The sequence below is a fragment of the Mya arenaria genome, chromosome 3 (assembly GCF_026914265.1).
Source record: "Mya arenaria isolate MELC-2E11 chromosome 3, ASM2691426v1".
Classification (NCBI taxonomy): domain Eukaryota; kingdom Metazoa; phylum Mollusca; class Bivalvia; order Myida; family Myidae; genus Mya; species Mya arenaria.
Window position 1 is genome coordinate 80,956,094 of NC_069124.1, and position 21,387 is coordinate 80,977,480.

A 21,387-nucleotide genomic window follows, 5' to 3' on the forward strand; every position below is an offset into this window, starting at 1 on the left:
AATGATGGTAACTAATGAATGAAAGCCTCACTTTCAATTCCAAAGTATAAATGGAGGGATTTTTTTAACATAGGAAGCAGACCCAGGAGGAACTGTCTGTTGAAGACCCCCCCCCCCACCAAGCTGCCCACCAGAGGCCAAGCTGTACTTGGTGTTTGCCAACATGCTGTAATTTGTAAGTACTTCAAGATAATATATTAAAAAATGGTATCCAAACTGAAGTACAAAGTGAGACAGTTTGGTCATAAAAGCCCATTGAGACTGTTTGTTCCATTCCTAAATGAATTTCTTTCATGTTATCAATCATTTCTGATGTGGCTTTGATAATAATATTATTTTCTAATGAAACTGCTGACTTGTATCAGTCTTTGGTCTGTATTGTGCATCTATTCACACATTTTGTTTGCTCTTTTAAGCAAACATTACAATAATTGCAAATTCTATAAGCAATTAAACAAAACTTACTGCACATAGGATGCAGAATGATGTTTTATTTAGTGTGCATATGATTTTCAGCTTATGGACAAGAAAACATATACTTTAACAATCACAGCAACACAATGAGATCCCAATTTTAAAGAAATAATGCCACCTTTCATTAATTCATTAATTCATTCTATCAATCATTCATATATATTCATTAATTCATTCATTTATTCAATTTATTCATTGAAAAACTTGACATTTCTCAAGGCAAAATAAATAAAAAGTGAGCAGCTTTCATAAAGAATAGAGCCTTTTCCCTTAATGCATTAAAAAACACAACCTTAATACAGTATAAATGTTTTAAAAACCCTAATTTATTGCTTATTTTAATAGCCAGCCTGGTTGCTGTAGCCACAGAGGAATTTTCAAGGACAAGAACCAGTGCTGGTAAAACTGTGGTCTCTGTGGTTTTCCATACCGGCTCTCGGCAAGGATTTTCAAGAAAGGAATACCATCTCCAAGTAAGAAGAAATTCTAAGCATGTCTGGTTTGAATGCTTGCAAAATGCATCTGGGTACTCAATAAGATGAGGTTTACCTTTGAGTTGTTAAAAACTGATTGCAAAATGTCCAAAAGACTATATATTCTATTAAATTTGTCCTGAAAATCTTTGAATTCATGAACATTTCTGCATATTTATCACATTTATGACTATATTAAAGGTTGTGTATGCCTCAAATGAGTGTTTACAGGCCTTTTTCAAACTTTAACAGTAGTGGCAGATAGTTTTATTTGTGTAAAACATTGCTTTTGTGTCTTGCTTGCAGATCATGATGTGCCAATAAGCTCCAGTTAGCTGCGGCCTTTTCCCCTGGCGGTAGTCCTGCAATCTGAATCCAGGAGATGCAGCTCTGAATCCAATATTTCAGAAGAATGAAGATGTTAGTCAACTCTGTAGTGCTTGTTTGTGTGTAAATGATTCCAATGAGTGAGATTTATAGCAAATCAGGTGTAAATAAGCATCTTATAGACAATAGTGAAGTGCTGTACTCTGAATTTAATGCCAAATCTAGCCTTCAAAACAGATTCTTAAAGTAATTTTTTTTTAAAAATGGGCATAATAATGCTATCTCTGCATTTTCTACATCATGTAGCCACCTCATACATGAAAACACTAGCAGTTGTCATGAATCTTTAAGTTTTGGTGTGTTTTTTGCCATTTCCTTTGTTGCGCCATTTGTCCCGGAAGCCAACAATTTGGCATATAGTGTTGTTTAGACTGTCTATTAACACATTATCACTAAATTTCTTGTGTTAAACTGAACAGTTCTGTTATCTTTGTATATAAATGGACCAGAAAAGCAAAATTTTGACAAGTTGAGGCATTTCAGTTGGGCTCTATGTCATTTTTTATATAAAACACTAAGCCGATGAAGTGGAAAAACCTTATTTTGCTTAGAAAAAATCTTAAAAGAGTAGGCAGGCCAGTTTTGTGGTGCTGTTCTATAGACACCATTAAAAGCTACAAAGAAAACTTTACTTGGTCAAATTATTCCAATGCATAAGGAAATAATGGCTCTTCAAAGGTTTGCGGCTTAACATTTGAGGGAAATGGCTGTTTCTGCTTTTTATGAAAATACCACAGGTGCTAATACTTGTCTCATTCATTTAGTGTTTGATATATCATTGCCAAACTTTCAGTATGTGTTGCATATAGCCTGAAGCTGAACTATAGGAGTTTTGAAGTCTGTTTCTGAAAAAATGTTGCTTAAATAGGCTCAAGACCACAGTTATCTGCCCCCCGTTGACCAAGATCCGGATGTGAATACAGAAACAAAGAGTGCTTGTGTTCAAGTATCAATATTTTATTAAAATTGAATGAAAAAGAAGCAAAAAATGTTCTTTTTGCAGAGAACTTGACTGAATTTGACACTCTATTGCAGAAATTGATAGTTTTCAATGTAAATATTGGAAAAATCATAGCTTGTGCAAGTCTGAAAATTAGTTGTTTGTAGCCGATTGACTCCCTGGCGGAAGGGTTATGTATTTGAACTCAATTTTGACAGTCGGGTCAATGGTCAACATGGTGTTTTCTTGTGATTATATTTTGTGTCTTGAATTGTTCTAGAGATGCCATGTCCTTGTTTTTCAATTGGTGTGTGTATAAAGTCAAAAGCCAGGTTAGTGTCTATATGAAACATATAGTAAAAATAACTGTGGTCTCACGCCAGGTAATGTCTTTCACGATGCGAAGTCGATAAAACGTTCAAAAGAAACTGATGCCGAGCAGGCAAGCGGGCAGCTACAATTAGGTCCGTATGAATAAATAAAGAGGAGCAGATTATATTGCTTCTACTAAGAAAGCATTTTTCATGATATATAATGGACGTTAAAGCGTTGAAAACACATTTTCGTGAGTGCATTATTAAATAATCAATGTGGGATTTTCTTTAACATCAGGAATTAACAGAATTGTTTACTGACTTAATGATAAACTTATTCATGCATATAAACACGAAATGTTGTGAGGAACACGTATCCATACACACGGCCAGTACATCTACAAAAAATAACGTTGCCGGCCTCGCACTTGGAAACTATTGTAGTATTTACAAAATAGCGATAGTCGATTTTGCAACTTCAGAACATTCGATGCCAAACAATTAAAACATTTGATGACCAAAATAACCATACGTTTTAAGAGAACAAAACTAAAGCAAACACATGAAGACCTTAATCATTCCAGTATTGAAAACAAGTTCAAAACAGATTATTTGATATGGCAAAGAATGGTAAACAAACAAAAAACAAAAAGACACTCGCCTAAACCATAGACTTCAATATAGCACAGTATAACTGGGCAATGTCTTTATCTTACAGCCATTAAGACTTCGAATGATGTAAAGAATAATCAAATAGAAACTACGTATACAGGAACAAGCTAAGTAACAAAAATTGAATTAACACTAGGTTTAAAATCTTAATGTTGAGGCTTATTGAAACTAGGCGAGAAACGCACAATGTACATAAAACATAGCCAGACGTTTTGGGCTTCTACAACCATCAAATACAGAGTCCTAAGCAAATGTTCTATGGAATGCCATTGTGAAAAAGATTATCATACAAATATAGCTGATTAACAAAAGTACAAATAGTCTAGCATTCTAGCCAATTACTTCAATCAATAAAGCAATCGAAGACTTTTAATTAAACGGCAATAAGCAGTTGGTATACGCACTCAATGGGGCTAGCAATATGAAGTTGAAAGGAATTGTGAACTATAACAGCACAATTATGAAATAGTTTGAGAAGCAGATGCAAAATGCATTATCATGTTATCTGACTTTGAAAACAATCACCTCTAAACATTCAAAGGCTCTAACATTGTTGTTTTAATAACAGCTATTCCTAAACAATAGTTTTTTTCTTTATCAGAACTATTGTAAATATGTTTGTTTATAGATGCCTACTTTCACATTTAATTCTACTTTCGCATTGATAAAATATATAAATATTATATTAATTTAACGATGGATATCAAGAGGTCGTAACAAAGCTTCTCATGAGTCCAGTAAAATCTTTATCGTTCCCCAACTGAACACTTGTTCGGGGACTGTCCACAGCAATGAATAATCATTTTTCGGACAGTACAAAGGCCTAAAAATATTAGACCGGCTGTTTCCGCGTGTTTTACTGTATTTTAGAGATAGTAGACTCTTTGGCCCCTAGATCCACCAGTTCAGATGTTCACGTTTGTCGAACGTGGCGTTGATACAGAGATGAGTGCTCAACGGGAATTCAGGGACGACATTGAACGGACCACAGCACAAGCAGGAATCATTCAATAGGCGTGGCTCTCGTCATATTGAGTTAGGTCATTAGTACTTGAGGCGTTAGGCATAAACAACAAGGACATGTTTAAGCTTAGTTTGTCATATTTGTTGTTTTGGCCATCGGGTCCAAATGGCACTACTTCCCGCCAAAACTACTGAGCTACTCCATGTTGGCATTTGTTTGTTCGAAAGATAACCATGTTAACTATTTCCGATCCGATTGACAGTTTTGTAAGCGTTACTGGTTTTGCACGTGAGGTGATTAAAACGTTGCAGTGTTTAAAGACAAGACGAAATCACTGTTTGTATTTTGTACGATCTTAAAACTTAAACATGCTGATTTATTGGCAAAGTTCAAAGTGAAGCAATTTTCGGCACTTAAAGTAATTGTCTAAACAACTATGATAACCTTCATTATTGTGAAGTAAATTGACAATGAAAGAGAAATAACGGAGATGTAAATGCATGCAGTTTGCAAGCGACATGCAAAAATACTTTAAAAACACAAGATTGGCGCAGAGAAAAGCAAATTATTTAAATTATGACAACATTGCCAATATTTTGAAAAGACTTAAACCATTCTGACGTCGCCTTTATTGTTAACATTATTTATTTTATATAATAATGCAATTTTTATATTGACGAAACAAATGGGTACAGTACTGCTGAACTCGAAGAACAATAAGTATTTTTTGGCAGTAGAACATAGTTTCATGTCATAAATCTGTAACATAGATTAACATGTGATTGTGGAATTATTCGGATAAATTCGAATTCACTTCAATAGCAGTAGGCTTTTATTAAAAATGAAATTAAAAAGTGTATCCATTATAACAATGAAGTGTTTATTTCCTTTTATCATAGAATCAGGAAAACTATATTCATCTACCTTTTATATTGTTTATAAGCATGAACCTTTAAAAATCGTAATAAATGTCAGAAATATGGGGTGGTTTTGAAACAAACCACGATATTCCTTGTGACTGTTCTCGAACATAACTGCCAGCGTTTAGCTATCAACCACACTCCCGTCTTATTCGTTTGTCCCTTTATCTTTCAATATCTAGCAGCAATAATCCATAATTCATATTTCACCAGTCTGATCATATGGCTCGTCCGCTTCAAGAGATTATGTGTGTTTTAGAAGAGTAATTATTAATTACCTGCTCTGCATCGGTTTATTGATATATCTGAATCGTATTTGCGTAGGATTTGGAGCTCAATCTTATATTGTTGAAAACTAGACTTGCGGGAAATATATAAATGGTATGTCTACTGTGCCTCAGATATATATTACGTATTTCAGTCGTACAAAATGCATACTTATATATACACATTCATGTCATTATTAAAATTGCGCTCCTCCATACCTACGTGATCCATAGGAAATATAGCGTATCGATTGTTTTTACTTCAATCTTTGTTCGTCATACAAACATCATTCCATATATAATTCGGAACCTCGGCTACGTATATCAGGAGGATGCAGAGATTTATTTCTTAAATTAATTCATTATTTTAATTGCTCTTTAGATATTTTATCTACACAGAAGTTGTATGATTATTTTCAAGCAAATTAAAAGTAATGTGTTTTAACACAGTTATATAGAAAATATTTGAAAACGAGGTTGATGATTGCAAATATCATGACTCCAGTGTAATTTGGATACTAACTGTACAGAACCATCGAGCGTCTTAATAAATAGTTCAAACTGTTAATTTAAATGAAATATGGAAACAAGCATTATCGAACCATTAATAGCCTGTTTGGACTTTAAGTCGGCCAGGTTACGGTCAAACTTATGCAATTCAATGGTTTCTTGTATTCAAAAACTAGACATATGTTTTAGCTGGAACTATCACAGTGATAACACAGTATTTTATGATACCACTTTTACTATTTTAAGGGTACTCACTCTTGTTGCCCGGAAGGAGATGTGACCAAAAGGCAGACATTCAACAGCCTCTGCTGGCCAACATAGCTTTGAAGTTCAATGTGTGTAGGTAAAATTAATGATAAATGCGACAAACCTATGTGGGTCGCGATGGGATATGACGGGACGCGATGAACGCTATATATATATCTGATGACTTTATAAAAAATGCGTTCGTTTAAAACCGATGAGTCCTCCGTGATAAAACAATTAAAACAAACGGACTGAACAACAAATTTGCAAATAAATCATTGAGAAAGTGAAATGATATTTTTAGTCTAAGCATTTCAATAACTTTTCGCCACTTCAATAGGCTACCATTTTTATTTGAAGCTTCGACCAGAATTTTAAATGATATTCACAACTTTACAAAGCAAAACTTGAAAATCTAAATGCGATCATGGATCGACCGTTTGCTATCTTCGATGCCTGGGAAGACAGATGCGTAGGACAATGTCCCACAAATGTCTTTACAACGCCATGTAACAAAGCCTGTACTTGTATCAATAGGCATTATCGGAAGTCGAATATTCAGAAAAGCAAATAAGAAAGCCCGTGAAAACATCACGTGATAACGCCCAGATCAAGACGCCTGTGTTTGGCGTATTGAACAGACACAAGCAATGTGGTCTCAAAAGTAAGGTCTCAATAGGGATGTTATTTAATTATGAGTTTGTAACAATGGCGAGTTTAATCAAGTAATTGCCTGACTGGGAGCAATTTGTGACTATGGTTTGTACCCAATTAAAACAGATATTTCAATGAATGCTAAGGGAGATTGCAATCGAAAACATAAGAGACAAAGGCCCTTTTCGAAAACCCATTAGATACACCTATACAGTTAAAATATAAGTATACATCATTTAGTTAATAAAACGCAATATAAAAGATGTATACTGGTTACAATTTTAATTTAATCGGCAAAATATTTCCTCACGATTAGGTATATTAACAATTTAATGAAATGTTAACAAATGTTCAGAAATGTTGAATCTTATAAGTGTTGTAAAGTTTTTCAATACACTGATTCTCCCAAACTCAGAACAAAAATTCTAATCAAAACAACAAAAATAACAGTACAAAACATATACTGTACTTCTTCTTATAAGTATAGTATTTAAACGCCAGAAAATATATTTGTTAACGTGTTATATAGATAGCACGAATGTCGGACTTATCCCGTCGTTTTATCACTTGTTCATAGTTATACATACTGACATTTGATGATGACAAGCTTCGATATAAATTGAAGAAATACTTCACACATGATTATAAATTATTTCCTGAAAACTCATCAAGGTTTTAGGTATATAGCTAAAGCGTATGAAGTTAAACGAGTAAAACATTTCATGAAGTAAATGTTTCTGGTTTTTCACAATACATATATTTGCTCAGTCATTACAAGCTCCCGACACCCAAGCACATATATTAGCCCATTGCATTTTACAAATAGTGATTAATCTTTACTTCTAAAAAAAGCTCTGTGGCTCGAAGTGTAGACTCTCGCAGTTTATGGGGAAGGGTGATAGACAAATTAACGCCTCTCCGGACGTGAAGCCGGTCAAATGTTTAAAGGGAAGCTGATACTGAGCACTGAAGCAGGCAGCTACAACTAAGGCTGTATGAATAAATAAAGATGAGCAGATCAGTATTTTTGCGACCGAACTAGCAGGTCACATAATATAATTCACGAGTAATCGCAGAAAACACATTTTATGAAATACGTTATTATTAACTGATTTGATAGATTCTTCAATGTCAGGAACCGTGGATAATTCTATAGTGACTAATAATACAACAGAAACCCCAGAAGCAAAACATTTACCGTGGACCCTGTATAAAGGCAAGGAACGACTACCATACAAACAACGCAGACGGACCACACACGTATGATAAATGCTGCGGTTACCGCCATGGAACAACGGTCAGAGAAACATGAGATCACTTGAGGTGGGGTGGACATTTTTAGCCAGTTAATGGGTACCAAACCTCACCCCTTTCCAAACACTCATAAACAATATAGCTTTGCGATACTTCAGAACAGGTCATGTTACCAAATGATCAGTATTACCTTGCTCAAGTAAACTACTATAGAATTTACTAAATCGCAATCGCAATCGCATTCGTTGAATATCCCTGGCTATTTACTGAACAAAAATTCTAAAAAACATTTTGTTAATCTGAATGACCGGCCTTTATTGAAAACCAGACTTTACGAAATTAAATAAACATAATTATGGAGTATTTATCATTTAACACATTAGGTAGGTTAAATATCTTTGTGCAGATGTATTGAAAGCAACAGTTCAAGGAAGGATATAAGAACAGAGTCGCCTAAACCAAGGGCTTAAGTATGAAACAACAAAACTGAGTAATTCGTTCACTGAATAGTCGAAATGCATTAAACCTAATACTTTAAAAAAAATGGTAATTTAAGAAAACATTAAATTGTGTTCGGCATATTCTTGCGTCAATGAAGTGATTTTCATAGGCAAATGCTCTGTTGAAGAGGTATATGTAAAGATCATCATAAAAAATCGTAATCGCGCAATAAAATTAATAGCTGACTATTAAAAGTACACAAAACATATCTCAAAGCATTTTAACCTTTATCTATAATCAAGCGAAAACTTTCAATTAAACGGCAATTAGCATTAACACTACTGTTGCACCTTGAATGATCTATTTGTTTGGCGTCTGTCGGTTGCTCAGAACCTTTGACCCTGTCTGTGGAGCAATAAGGAGATAAAAGAAGAGAGTTCAACTTTCATCTGGGAAGCAGGCGGAAGATGCAATATGTAATGTGTTAAGAAACGTCCCATTCAATGATATTGGAATGCTTTAGTAAAAAGAACAAAATAGATCATAGTACATAGTCAACTGTATCTAAGAGCGTTATTATCATATTTCAGATGACTGTTTGGTCCGAAAGAAGGTTTATAATTCAGAATGAGTCATGAAGCATTAGTTCATTAAAACATCTTCACTCTATCTTTAATCACATCGATTTAAAGGTGTTATCTTGCGCTACTTTCGCGTTAGATTCGTGGAAAAATATTACATAGTTGACTGCACATGGTGGTTCGTGTGAGTGATAATCATGGTAATAACTTTGTATCTATTGATAGTTATTTAGTTATGTTAATGCTTCGTGTTTTGCCTTTAAGTACAGATTCCTGCAAAAAGTAATCGCAATTTGTTTCTTCAACTTATAAACGCTCATTTACGCAAAGTGGCCAATGTTCGAGAAGAAGCAATTTTTGGCATTTAAAGTAATTGGTTTTATGATTTTCTTTATTGTTACATAAATTGACAATAAAAGAGAAATGATAGAACTATGAATGAACATTTCGGTTGCATGCTACGCGTAATAATCTTTTTGCTGCCAGCTTTATAAAAGCAAGCCTGGCGCAGAGAAAATTATTTAACTTTAATTCCAAAAGGGGTATTTTAAAGGTTGTAATTTACTTTAACTTTGTCATAACATAATTTATTCCATGACAACGTGCAATTATAAACTGACGAAACAGCTTTACTCAGGACTCTTAAGAAAATGCCTTTTAGTTCTTGGCAGAAGGTATAAAAAATATATAATATATAAAATACCGATTGGTCAATGCCTATCAAACAATAACTTCCTATCAATCAAAATGGTTTTAATAAACAAACTAGACAAACGATAACCTGTTGACTCCTGATGAAGGTATTTTAGTTATATCGTATTGTCAAATTTGTTTTTCGTTATAGCTTGACCTTTTAACTTTTAAATTGGAGAAACAAGAGAAAAAGCTACTTTGTGTTTTGGCTTTGTTCCATATTAAAATGAGCTCTAGAAATATAATTCTTGAAAAAGTAACACACCTTTTGATGTTAAGAAATTTGTTTAATTAATATGTATCATTAATGATCATCAACTGATGAAAATTAATGTGATATTTACGAGATAAAAGCAATATTGACCTCTGCTAAAGGCTTGGTAAATTTAGCTTCCGCATTTAATGTTACATATATTTGATAACTGCCAAGCCCATAGTTGTATAGATATGAACACATATTGTTATCATGAAATGTTTTCAGTCATTGTCCTCTTACTTGTTGTTTTTCTTGTTGAACTATTCGAACAATTCTTCATAAACAAAACAAGATAGATAAAACAATGGCTCAAAAGTGTCCGAGTAAACAAATCCTACAACGCCTTATTACAAAAACTGTACCAATTGCATAAAGTCATTCTTCATAGTCGCAAAATTAGGAAAACAAATGAAAAGCAGTTCGTAAACAAAAAATGCTTCTGGCCTGCGTGTTTGTCGAATTGAACAGACACAGGAAATAATGTTAAGGTCTCAATGGGAATAGACTTATATTATGTTTCGTTTTTTTTGACGAGATTAATAATGCAGCAGCCTGACTGCGGACATTATGTGGCTATGGTTTGTTTATGGCGGCGTTTACTACTTGGCTTGTCCCTGTAGTTTTCATTGCATTATTATTAAATTTTGCAATGAATTGGGCATTTTGTTTGTGATATTTGAATTGAAGCTAAAGGAGAATGGGTGTAAACGATTGCAAAGAAAAGCAGAACCGTTTCAAAGACGTAGTTATTTTCTTATCATAGTTTAGTTTAAAGGGCTGTTCGATGTGTGAATCTTGCAACAGGGAATTTTCTTCTTTGTATGTTTTTTACATAGTGTCTGGTAGGCCATTGCCTTGTACCAGAATATTGTGTACGTTGTGCGTCTTTTGTTCGGTGTCAGGTAGGCCATGTCCTTGTACATGGGTATTGTGTACGTTGTCGGTCTCTTGTTCAGTGTCTGGTAGGCCAGAGCCTTGTACCAGGGCATTGTGTACGTGGTGCGTCTTTTTTCAGTGTCTGGTAGACCGGAGCCTTGTACCAGGGCATTGTGTACGTGGTGCGTCTTTTTTCAGTGTCTGGTAGGCCAGAACCTTGTACCATGGTATTGTGTACGTTGTGCGTCTTTTGTTCAGTGTCTGGTAGGCCATGGCCTTGTACCAGGGTATTGTGTAGGTTGTGCGTCTCTTGTTCAGTGCATGGTACGCCAGTGTATTGTTTACGTTATGCGTCTTTTGTTCAGTGTCTGATATGCCATAGCCTTGTACATGGGTATTTTGTACGTTATGCGTCTTTTGTCCAGTCTCGGTAGGCCAGAGCCTTGTACCAGTGTATTGAGTACGATGTGGATCTTTTGTTCAGTGTCTGGCAGGCCATGGCATTGAACCAGGGTATTGTGTACGTTATGCGTCTTTTGTTCAATATCTGGTAGGCCATGGCATTGTACCAGGGTATTGTGTACGTTGTGGGTCTCTTGTCCAGTATTTGTTTGGCCATGGCCTTGTACCAGGGTATTGTGTACGCTGTGCGTCTCTTGTTAAGTGTCTGGAAGGCCATGGCCTTGTACCAGGATATTGCGTACGTTGTGTGTCTTTTGTCCAGTGTCTGGTAGGCCAGAGCCTTGTACCAGGGTGTTGAGTACGTTGAAGGTCTTTTGTTAAGTGTCTGGTAGGCCATGGCCTTGTACCAGGGTAATGTGTACGATGTGCGTCTCTAGTTCAGTGTCTGGTAGGCCATGACCTTGTACCAGAGTACTGTGTACGTTGTGCATCATTTGTTCAGTATCTGGTAGGCCATGGCCTTGTACCAGGATATTGCGTACGTTGTGCGTCGTTTGTTCAGTGTCTGGTAGGCCATGGCCTTGTACCAGGATATTGTGTACGTTGTGCGTCGTTTGTTCAGTGTCTGGTAGGCCATGGCCTTGTACCAGGATTTTGTGTACGTTGTTCGTCTTTTGTTCAGTGTCAGGTAGGCCATGGCCTTGTACCAGGGTATTTAGTACGTTATGCGTCTTTTTCAGTGTCTGGTAGGCCATGGCCTTGTACCAGGATATTGTGTACGTTGTGCGTCTTTTGTCCAGTGTCAGGTAGGCAATGGCCTTGTACCAGGGTTTTGAGTACGTTGTGGGTCTTTTTTTCAGTGTCTGGTAGGCCATGACCTTGTACATGGGTATTGTGTACGTTGTCGGTCTCTTGTTCAGTGTCTGGTAGACCAGAGCCTTGTACCAGGGCATTTTGTACGTGGTGCGTCTTTTTTCAGTGTCTGGTAGGCCAGAGCCTTGTACCATGGTATTGTGTACGTTATGCGTCTTTTGTTCAGTGTCTGGTAGGCCATTGCCTTGTACCAGGGTATTGTGTACGTTGTGCGTCTTTTGTTCAGTGTCTGGTAGGCCATGGCATTGTACCAGGGTATAGTGTACGTTATGCGTCTTTTGTCCAGTGTCTGGTAGGCCATTGCCTTGTACCAGGGTATTGTGTACGTTATGCGTCTTTTGTTCAGTGTCTGATATGCCATGGCCTTGTACATGGGTATTTTGTACGTTATGCGTCTTTTGTTCAGTCTCGGTAGGCCAGAGCCTTGTACCAGTGTATTGAGTACGATGTGGATCTTTTGTTCAGTGTCTGGCAGGCCATGGCCTTGAACCAGGGTATTGTGTACGCTATGCGTCTTTTGTTCAATATCTGGTAGGCCATGGCATTGTACCAGGGTATTGTGTACGTTGTGGGTCTCTTGTCCAGTATTTGTTTGGCCATGGCCTTGTACCATAGTATGGTGTACGTAGTGGGTCTTTTGTTCAGTGTCTGGTAGACCATGGCCTTGTACCAGGGTATTGTGTACGTTGTGCGTCTCTTGTTAAGTGTCTGGAAGGCCATGGCCTTGTACCAGGATATTGCGTATGTTGTGTGTCTTTTGTCCAGTGTCTGGTAGGCCAGAGCCTTGTACCAGGGTGTTGAGTACGTTGAGGGTCTTTTGTTAAGTGTCTGGTAGGCCATGGCCTTGTACCAGGATATTGTGTACGTTGTGCGTCATTCTTTTCAGTGTATGGTAGGCCAGAACCTTGTACTAGGGTATTGTGTACGTTGTGCGTCTTTTGTTCGCTGTCTGGTAGGCCATGGCATTATACCAGAATATTGTGTACGTTGTTGGTCTCTTATTCATTATGTGGTAGGCCATGGCCTTGTACCAGGGTATTGTGTACGTTATGCGTCTTTTGTCCAGTGTCTGGTAGGCCATTGCCTTGTACCAGGGTATTCAGTACGTTATGCGTCTTTTGTCCAGTGTCTGGTAGGCCATGGCCTTGTACCAGGGTATTCAGTACGTTATGCGTATTTTGTTCACTGTCTGTTAGGCCATGGCCTTGTACCAGTGTATTGTGTACGTTGTTGGTCTCTTGTTCAGTGTCTGGTAGGCCATGGCCTTGTACCAGGGTATTGTGTACGTTATGCGTCTTTTGTCCAGTGTCTGGTAGGCCATTGCCTTGTACCAGGGTATTCAGTACGTTATGCGTCTTTTGTCCAGTGTCTGGTAGGCCATGGCATTGTACCAGGGTATTCAGTACGTTATGCGTCTTTTGTCCAGTGTCTGGTAGGCCATGGCATTGTACCAGGGTATTCAGTACGTTATGCGTCTTTTGTCCAGTGTCTGGTAGGCCATGGCATTGTACCAGGTTATTCAGTACGTTATGCGTCTTTTGTCCAGTGTCTGGTAGGCCATGGCATTGTACTAGGGTATTGTGTAGGTTGTGCGTCTCTTGTTCAGTGTCTGGTAGGCCATGGCCTTGTACCAGTGTATTGTGTATGTTGTGCGTCTCTTGTCCAGTGTCTGCTAGGCCATGGCATTGTACCAGTGTATTGTGTAGGTTGTGCGTCTCTTGTCCAGTGTCTGGTAGGCCATGGCATTGTACCAATGTATTGTGTAGGTTGTGCGTCTCTTGTCCAGTGTCTGGTAGGCCATGGCATTGTACCAGTGTATTGTGTAGGTTGTGCGTCTCTTGTTCAGTGTCTGGTAGGCCATGTCCTAGTACTAGGGGATTTTTGTTGTTTCTGTTGATGCTACTGAGTTTATCCCTGTGGTCTCCGCTGTATTGTTGTTTAGGTGAGACAATATTGTCCCAATGAAATTCTGAAACATGCACTGATTCACTTGTACCAAGAACGAAATCTAATCGAAACAACAAACATCCACAGACATATTTGTTGTGAATTTAGACTGCACCCTAAATGTAAACGTATACGAAAAGTCGGAACAAACATCAGTTCAAGTGTTTTATGGAATGTACGAAGGTCGGAATTATCTCTATGCATTATATCTTGTAAATAGTGTTAGATTCTCGGAGCGGCTGAGTGCATGCCTTATTACACATTGCAAAATACATACTTCACACGATTAAAAGCGAAAATGTATGTTGCTATCGGGAATAATTACAAAGCACAAGTTTATCATTAAGCCCTGAAACTGTTATTGCACAATAAATATTTCTGCTCAGTAATTAAAAGCCCCCGACAAAAGATCAGATTAACTCATAGATCTGCAGCTCCACAGTAAAACGCCGCTTTATTTTCGGAAAGACATCTTTAAGATTAAATGCATTCAACATCATACACATTCTTACAATTCCCGTATATAAGCATATTTTTTGCATTTTACCAATTACACAGTTATATAGGAAAGTAAGCTGGAATCAGTATGTGTGATCGTGCTGGGATTCATTTAATAGTGTACACTCGCACAGTTTACAAAGACAGATTAAAGACAAGGTAACGGCCTTCCCCGTGAGACGTCCAAAGGATACTGATACTGAGCAAGGAAGCACTTAGTTACATAAAGGGTCATATTTATGAGTAAATAAAGTCATGCAGATCATTCATAATCAAAGTGGTCGTTACTAAAGTGTCAGAAGTCCTGATTGAAGCGATTTGATCATAAAGCTGCTATTTGAACTGCAGAACACGTATGTAAACAATAGTAACACATAATATGTAGCCGTCCTTGCACATGCAAGGGACTACACAATTTACCTAAAAGCCGTATCGAATAATCGATAAAACCGTGTTTTTTGAGATCTCCATGGCCTTTTATTAAGAGCCCAAGATTGTACGAATTTAAAAAAGAATCGTTTTCTTTTGAACTAATGAACAGAGCGAAGATAGAAAAGCCTTACACGAAAATAAAAAACAACCTGCAGAAATCCCAGAACTTTTTGTAAATCACAAAATAACCGAGCATTTTGTTTACTTTACTGTCGAAATGAATATGAAAACGAATAAGATATAACGAGTATGTATACAATGTTGTTCGGCATAGTTTTGCGACCATGAAAAGAAAAGTGATTCACATGGAATGTGTTTATGTAAAAAACATCGTAAAAATAGGTACCAAATCGTAATCGCTCAATAAAACTCATAGCTGACTATAAAAAACAAATCAAAGACAGGCCTTTAGGCATTATAGCTTCAAACTATAAAAGAAGTGAAACATTTAAACAATACGGCAATTAGCATTAACACAACTCCTGTACCTTGCATGTCGTATTTGTTTGACGTTAGTCGGTAGTTCGGAACCTTTTACTCTTTCTATTGAGCAAAAAGGTGATACAAGAGAGTTCAATCTCTAATCTGAGAAGCAGATGTTTCATCAATTATTGTGAGTTAAATTTAAAATGAAATTCATTAATTACGTTTATGTTGGGAACGCCCGGTTCATTAAAGTATCGGAAAGTTTAAAAAAAATGAAGAAAATTAACTTCGAACAAGCATATTATTGCATTAATTTGTAAAGGTGTCAGTTACAGGGAAGCATTTTCAGATTGTGTCCTGTATTTTTCGTTGTATTGCGTACATCAACTATATCGTCAAAGTATTTACGACATGTGCCTGCACATTTTACTATCAATGATATAAATAGTATGTTATAAATGTAAGTATCTCATTGACGCTAATAGCTGAAGACAATGTCAAATCTATTATCAGCTCATTCATATTCTTGACACACAGTTACAAACGAAAAGTTCGGATACGTTTGTGATAACTTGCAGCTTTCGTTAAGATCTTGGGAGAATTGAGAGCTTAACCGGCATTTCACGTCAGTTGCCTATCAGGAGTGGCATTAATCTACGTAAAGGTTTGGCTGACATCTTACGGTTATCATATTACATGTACATGCACACACGCCAATCAGTAATAGATAAGCTTAGAATTGTTTTTGGATCTTATTCATAATAACATCGATTCTACATTTTTTCAATGAACAGTTTGAGCTACAGGCAAGAACAGAACAAGCCCAGGCATGGAAGGGTAAAAGGTCGACATACAATCATCGAGACACACACCGACCACTTTTTCCCATTATGGTTCCTTGAGGCCCATTCAGACACAAAGTACAAATTTTTAATAGAGATATAATTATACCAGACGAAAATTTGCTTCTTCTTCGTCCTCATTGTGCGTTGCACCAAATGACGTTCATCTTTTTAAATACAAACAAACAGGTTTACATATTTTATTTTTTGATCACACCGAAAAGAACAATTTTCAGCTATCATATTCTCGTGACTCCACGGAGTGCCACTTGGTGACGCGTGAGCAATTGTTATACTCCTTATCCGATTGACTTGTATGCATGCAATATAAATTAAGAGATTTTGATATTTGTTTGTTGAAATTTAAAATGCCGGTGATGCTTAAAAAAGAAAAAAAGAAAAAAACAAGCATTCAATGAAAACATTTTTTAGCGTATAATGCAATTGATTCCACGACTACTATAACGTCCATTATGTTAAAGCTTGCCAAAAAACTTTATTTTATTTATTTTTATTTTTTTAAATTATGTTAACTCTTTTTTAATAACTATATTTATCCTATCTAATGTTGTATTTGTAAATTAAGGAAACGACCAGCTTCACCCAAGATTCAAAGAAAAGATTCAAAGAAAAGACGCTTGTTAGAACTTCTTGGCAGCAGATTAATTTATCATATCAGAAGGCTGGTGATTAGATTACCACATGCTTGTGGAACTATTTAGATAATTTTGGAATTAATGTTTATACGAGTAGGTTGGTTTTAACATTTAATATATTTTATATATTCCAATACAGCACACAATACCTATACTGAGCTAGCAAAATTAGCACCAATAGTCCGTACGTCTGATTGGCCTTTCTGTTTCAAGAGATGGTCGTGTTCACACCGGATCTACATCGTGTATTATGTTTTGTGGTCAAATTGTGTTGTTTTCACGATGATTGTCTGTGAGGCCTTAGCATTGTGCCTTTAAACAGACTCTTTGCTGTAGTTCCGCCATAGTATCATGTATGTAACTGAGTAGTTTATGTGTATATAGCGGTACTTTATTATTATATGTTACTGGGTATTTGATGTGAATATAGCGGTACTTTATTTGTATACATGTAACAGGGTATTTGATGTGAATATAGCGGCACTTAAATATTATATGTTACTGGGTATTTGATGAGTATATAGCGGTACTTTATTATTATATGTTACTGGGTATTTGATGAGTATATAGCGGTACTTTATTTGTATACATGTAACAGGGTATTTGATGTGAATATAGCGGCACTTTAATATTATATGTTACTGGGTATGTCATGTGTATATAGCGGCACTGTATTATTATATATGTTACTGGGTATTTGATGTGTATATAGTGGCACTTTATTTGTATACATGTTACTGGGTATTTGATGTGTATATAGTGGCACTTAATTTGTATACATGTTACTGGGTATTTGATGTGTATAAAGTGGCACTTTATTTGTATACATGTTACTGGGTATTTGATGTGTATATAGTGGCACTTTATTTGTATACATGTTACTGGTTATTTCATGTGTATATAGCGACACTTTATTATTATACGTTACTGGGTATTTGATGAGTATATAGCGGTACTTTATTATTAAATATGTGACTGGGTATTTGGTGTGTATATATTGCGGCACTTTAATAGTATACATGTTACTGGGTATTTGATGTGTATAAAGCGACACTTTATTATTATTATTATTATTATTATTATTATTATTATTATTATTATTATTATTATTATTATATATATGCTACTGGGTATTTGATGTGTATATAGCGTTACTTTATTAGTATATGCTACTGGGTATTTGATGTGTATATAGCGTTACTTTATTAGTATATGCTACTGGGTATTTGATGTGTATATAGCGTATCTTAATAAGTATATGCTACTGGGTATTTGATGTGTATATAGCGTTACTTTATTAGTATATGCTACTGGGTATTTGATGTGTATATAGCGTTACTTTATTAGTATATGCTACTGGGTATTTGATGTGTATATAGCGTTACTTTATTAGTATATGCTACTGGGTATTTGATGTGTATATAGCGTAACTTAATTAGTATATGTTACTGGGTATTTGGTGTGTATATAGCGGCACTTTATTATTATATATGCTACTGGGTATTTGATGTGTATATAGCGTAACTTTATTATTATATATGTTACTGGGTATTTGGTGTGTATATAGCGGCACTTTAATAGTATATATGTTACTTGGTATTTGATGTGTATATAGCGACACTTTATTATTATATATGCTACTGGGTGTTTGATGTGTATATAGCGTAACTTTATTATTATATATGCTACTAGGTATTTGATGTGTATATAGCGACACTTTATTATTATACATGCTACTGGGTATTTGATGTGTATATAGCGGCACTTTATTATTATATATGCTACTGGGTATTTGATGTGTATATAGCGTAACTTTATTATTATATATGTTACTGGGTATTTGGTGTGTATATAGCGGCACTTTAATAGTATGTATGTTACTTGGTATTTGATGTGTATATAGCGACACTTTATTATAATCATATATGCTACTGGGTATTTGATGTGTATACAGCGTGTCTTTATTAGTATATGCTACTGGGTATTTGATGTGTATATAGCGTAACTTAATTAGTATATGTTACTGGGTATTTGATGTGTATATAGCGGCACTTTATTATTATATATGCTACTGGGTATTTGGTGTGTATATAGCGGCACTTTATCATTATATATGCTACTGGGTATTTGATGTGTATAAAGCGGCACTTTATTAGAATACATATTACTTGGTATTTGATGTGTATATAGCGGAACTTTTTTAGTATATATGTTACTGGTTATTTAGTGTGTATATAGCGATACTTTAATAGTATATATGTTACTGGTTATTTGATGTGTATATAGCTGAACTTTTTTAGTATATATGTTACTGGTTATTTAGTGTGTATATAGCGATACTTTAATTGTATATATGTTCCTGGTTATTTGATGTGTATATAGCGGTACTTTAATAGTATATATGTTACTGGTTATTTGATGTGAATATAGGGGTACTTTAATAGTATATATGTTACTGGTTATTTGATGTGTATATAGGGGTACTTTAATAGTATATATGTTACTGGTTATTTGATGTGTATATAGCGGCACTTATACTGTCTCGCTTTTTTCAAGCCATGAACAGTTCATATCATAACGTTCAGCTCAGACGTGCGTGTATGGCGCATTGAACAGACACATAAAATAAGTATAATTTCTCAATTTCGATTTTCATTAGTTTCTGTTTGTAAAAATGACAAGAGTAATAAAGCAGTTGCCTGACTGGGGGCTTATTACGAGTTTAAGGACCGTGGAACATGTTTTGTTTTTATGATATTTAAATTAATGCTCAGGGAGTTTGCAAATGTACGCAAAACGATGACAGTTGCGGTACAAAGACGCATTTATTGTCTCACCATAACTTGAGTCGTAAAATACATTAACCTTGTGCTCGATATGTGAATCATTAATCGAAATATAAGATCCCTTCGTGATTCTTTTTTTTGGTTGATCCACTTTCTCACGGAAAATTGTTTTAGCCTTAGGTAAATTATGGAAATTCGATGCGCTGAAATGGGTGATTATATTATGGCCACCTCCTTCGTCTTTTATAAGGAACTTGGACTAATGAAGTGAACACAATAAGCCGCGATGGAGATTATTACATATCACGTATCGGCTAATATGAAAGGTGTTTGAAGAGTACAATTTTACTGTGAAAAATGACTTTATTAACGAAAGATTATCTCGTATTATTAAGATTTCAAACATGTTCAACTAATATTTCCTTTAATTAAATTCTGTAACTGACACTACAGATATCCTTGAAGTGACAGCATGTTTTTAAAACAGATTTAACGGACAGTCAAAACATACATTTGCCTGATATAGTTAACAAAGTATATCAAAATATCCGTCTATATTTACATTTCTACTTATTTTTTTATGAAAAGCGCGGGGTTATGTGGTCATTAACCGTGAAGGAGTATGCCTAAGTTTCATTTTTTGCTACATATTCAAGTGAATACACTTTTAGCCAGTATTACAAATGAACACAAAAGTAAGAAAATATAACAAATCAATATCTTGCTATTTGTGAAGAATTAAGATTATTACGACTGAAATCCTATACTAACATCGGCCACAAATGCCTTCGATTAGGCCTTGTTGGACAGATGGCCATAAAGTGTTTGTTATCTATCTATGTCCCCAAAATGGCATACACTTTTCGCATGAAACGTATGGGGAGTCATTCAATGTTATTACTAACATCAATACAAGTTTGGGGAATGTACGACCAAGCATACTGTAGCTATATAATTTAAAAAAAAACCTTTTGTGTCCCATGTCGCCACGACCGTGACGGTTGACCTCGTGACCCCAAAATGACTAGGAGTCTGTTGATCATGAGCAACAACCAAGCTATGTTTGAGGACCATATGATCAAGCAAAGTTATCTCGGTATCTCTATATACAGTGTGACAAGAGTTGTGAGTGCAAGGTCACCGCAATCATGACATTTGACCTACTAACCTCAAAATCAATATCTGTCATCTGCTGGTCATGACCAGCCTAGCACTTTTGAGGAACGTTGGTCCAAGCGTACTCTTGTTATAAATCGGACAAGGTTTGGTCTACCGACCGGCAGACGGACCTTCGAACCGATATGTGGAAAGCAATTTAATCCCGCTTCTTCAAAAGGGGCAACGTTACCATCCTAATCCTAAGACATGACTACAGTACACCATTCAGTCTATTGGTCAATTAATCCAATCAAAACACTCGGATTCTTCTTTTAGGATTAAATCAAATCCAAGGTGTTATTGGAAACGGCTCTGACCAGTAATGAACAAAATTATGGGTGAACGTGTCCTGATGCGTTCACATAGCAGGAGCACACGGACATATTATACGATCACTCTTTAATTAGTTTCGTTTTGAAATACATTTAGCGACCAGAATTGGATGA

The 21,387-nt window shown here is 35.8% G+C and overlaps 1 protein-coding gene and 1 long non-coding RNA gene across 6 annotated transcripts in view; one reads left to right on the plus strand and one right to left on the minus strand.

Annotated features, from left to right (window-relative positions):
* The window catches only part of LOC128228349 (zwei Ig domain protein zig-8-like), an 84,448-nt gene that overhangs the window by 52,188 nt on the left and 10,873 nt on the right, over nucleotides 1-21,387 (minus strand). The gene's annotated exons all lie outside the window — the stretch shown is intronic.
* LOC128228351 (uncharacterized) lies at nucleotides 103-1,406 on the plus strand. The gene is made up of 3 exons (XR_008259909.1): nucleotides 103-175; nucleotides 820-947; nucleotides 1,254-1,406. It is a non-coding gene; the product is annotated as an uncharacterized LOC128228351 (long non-coding RNA).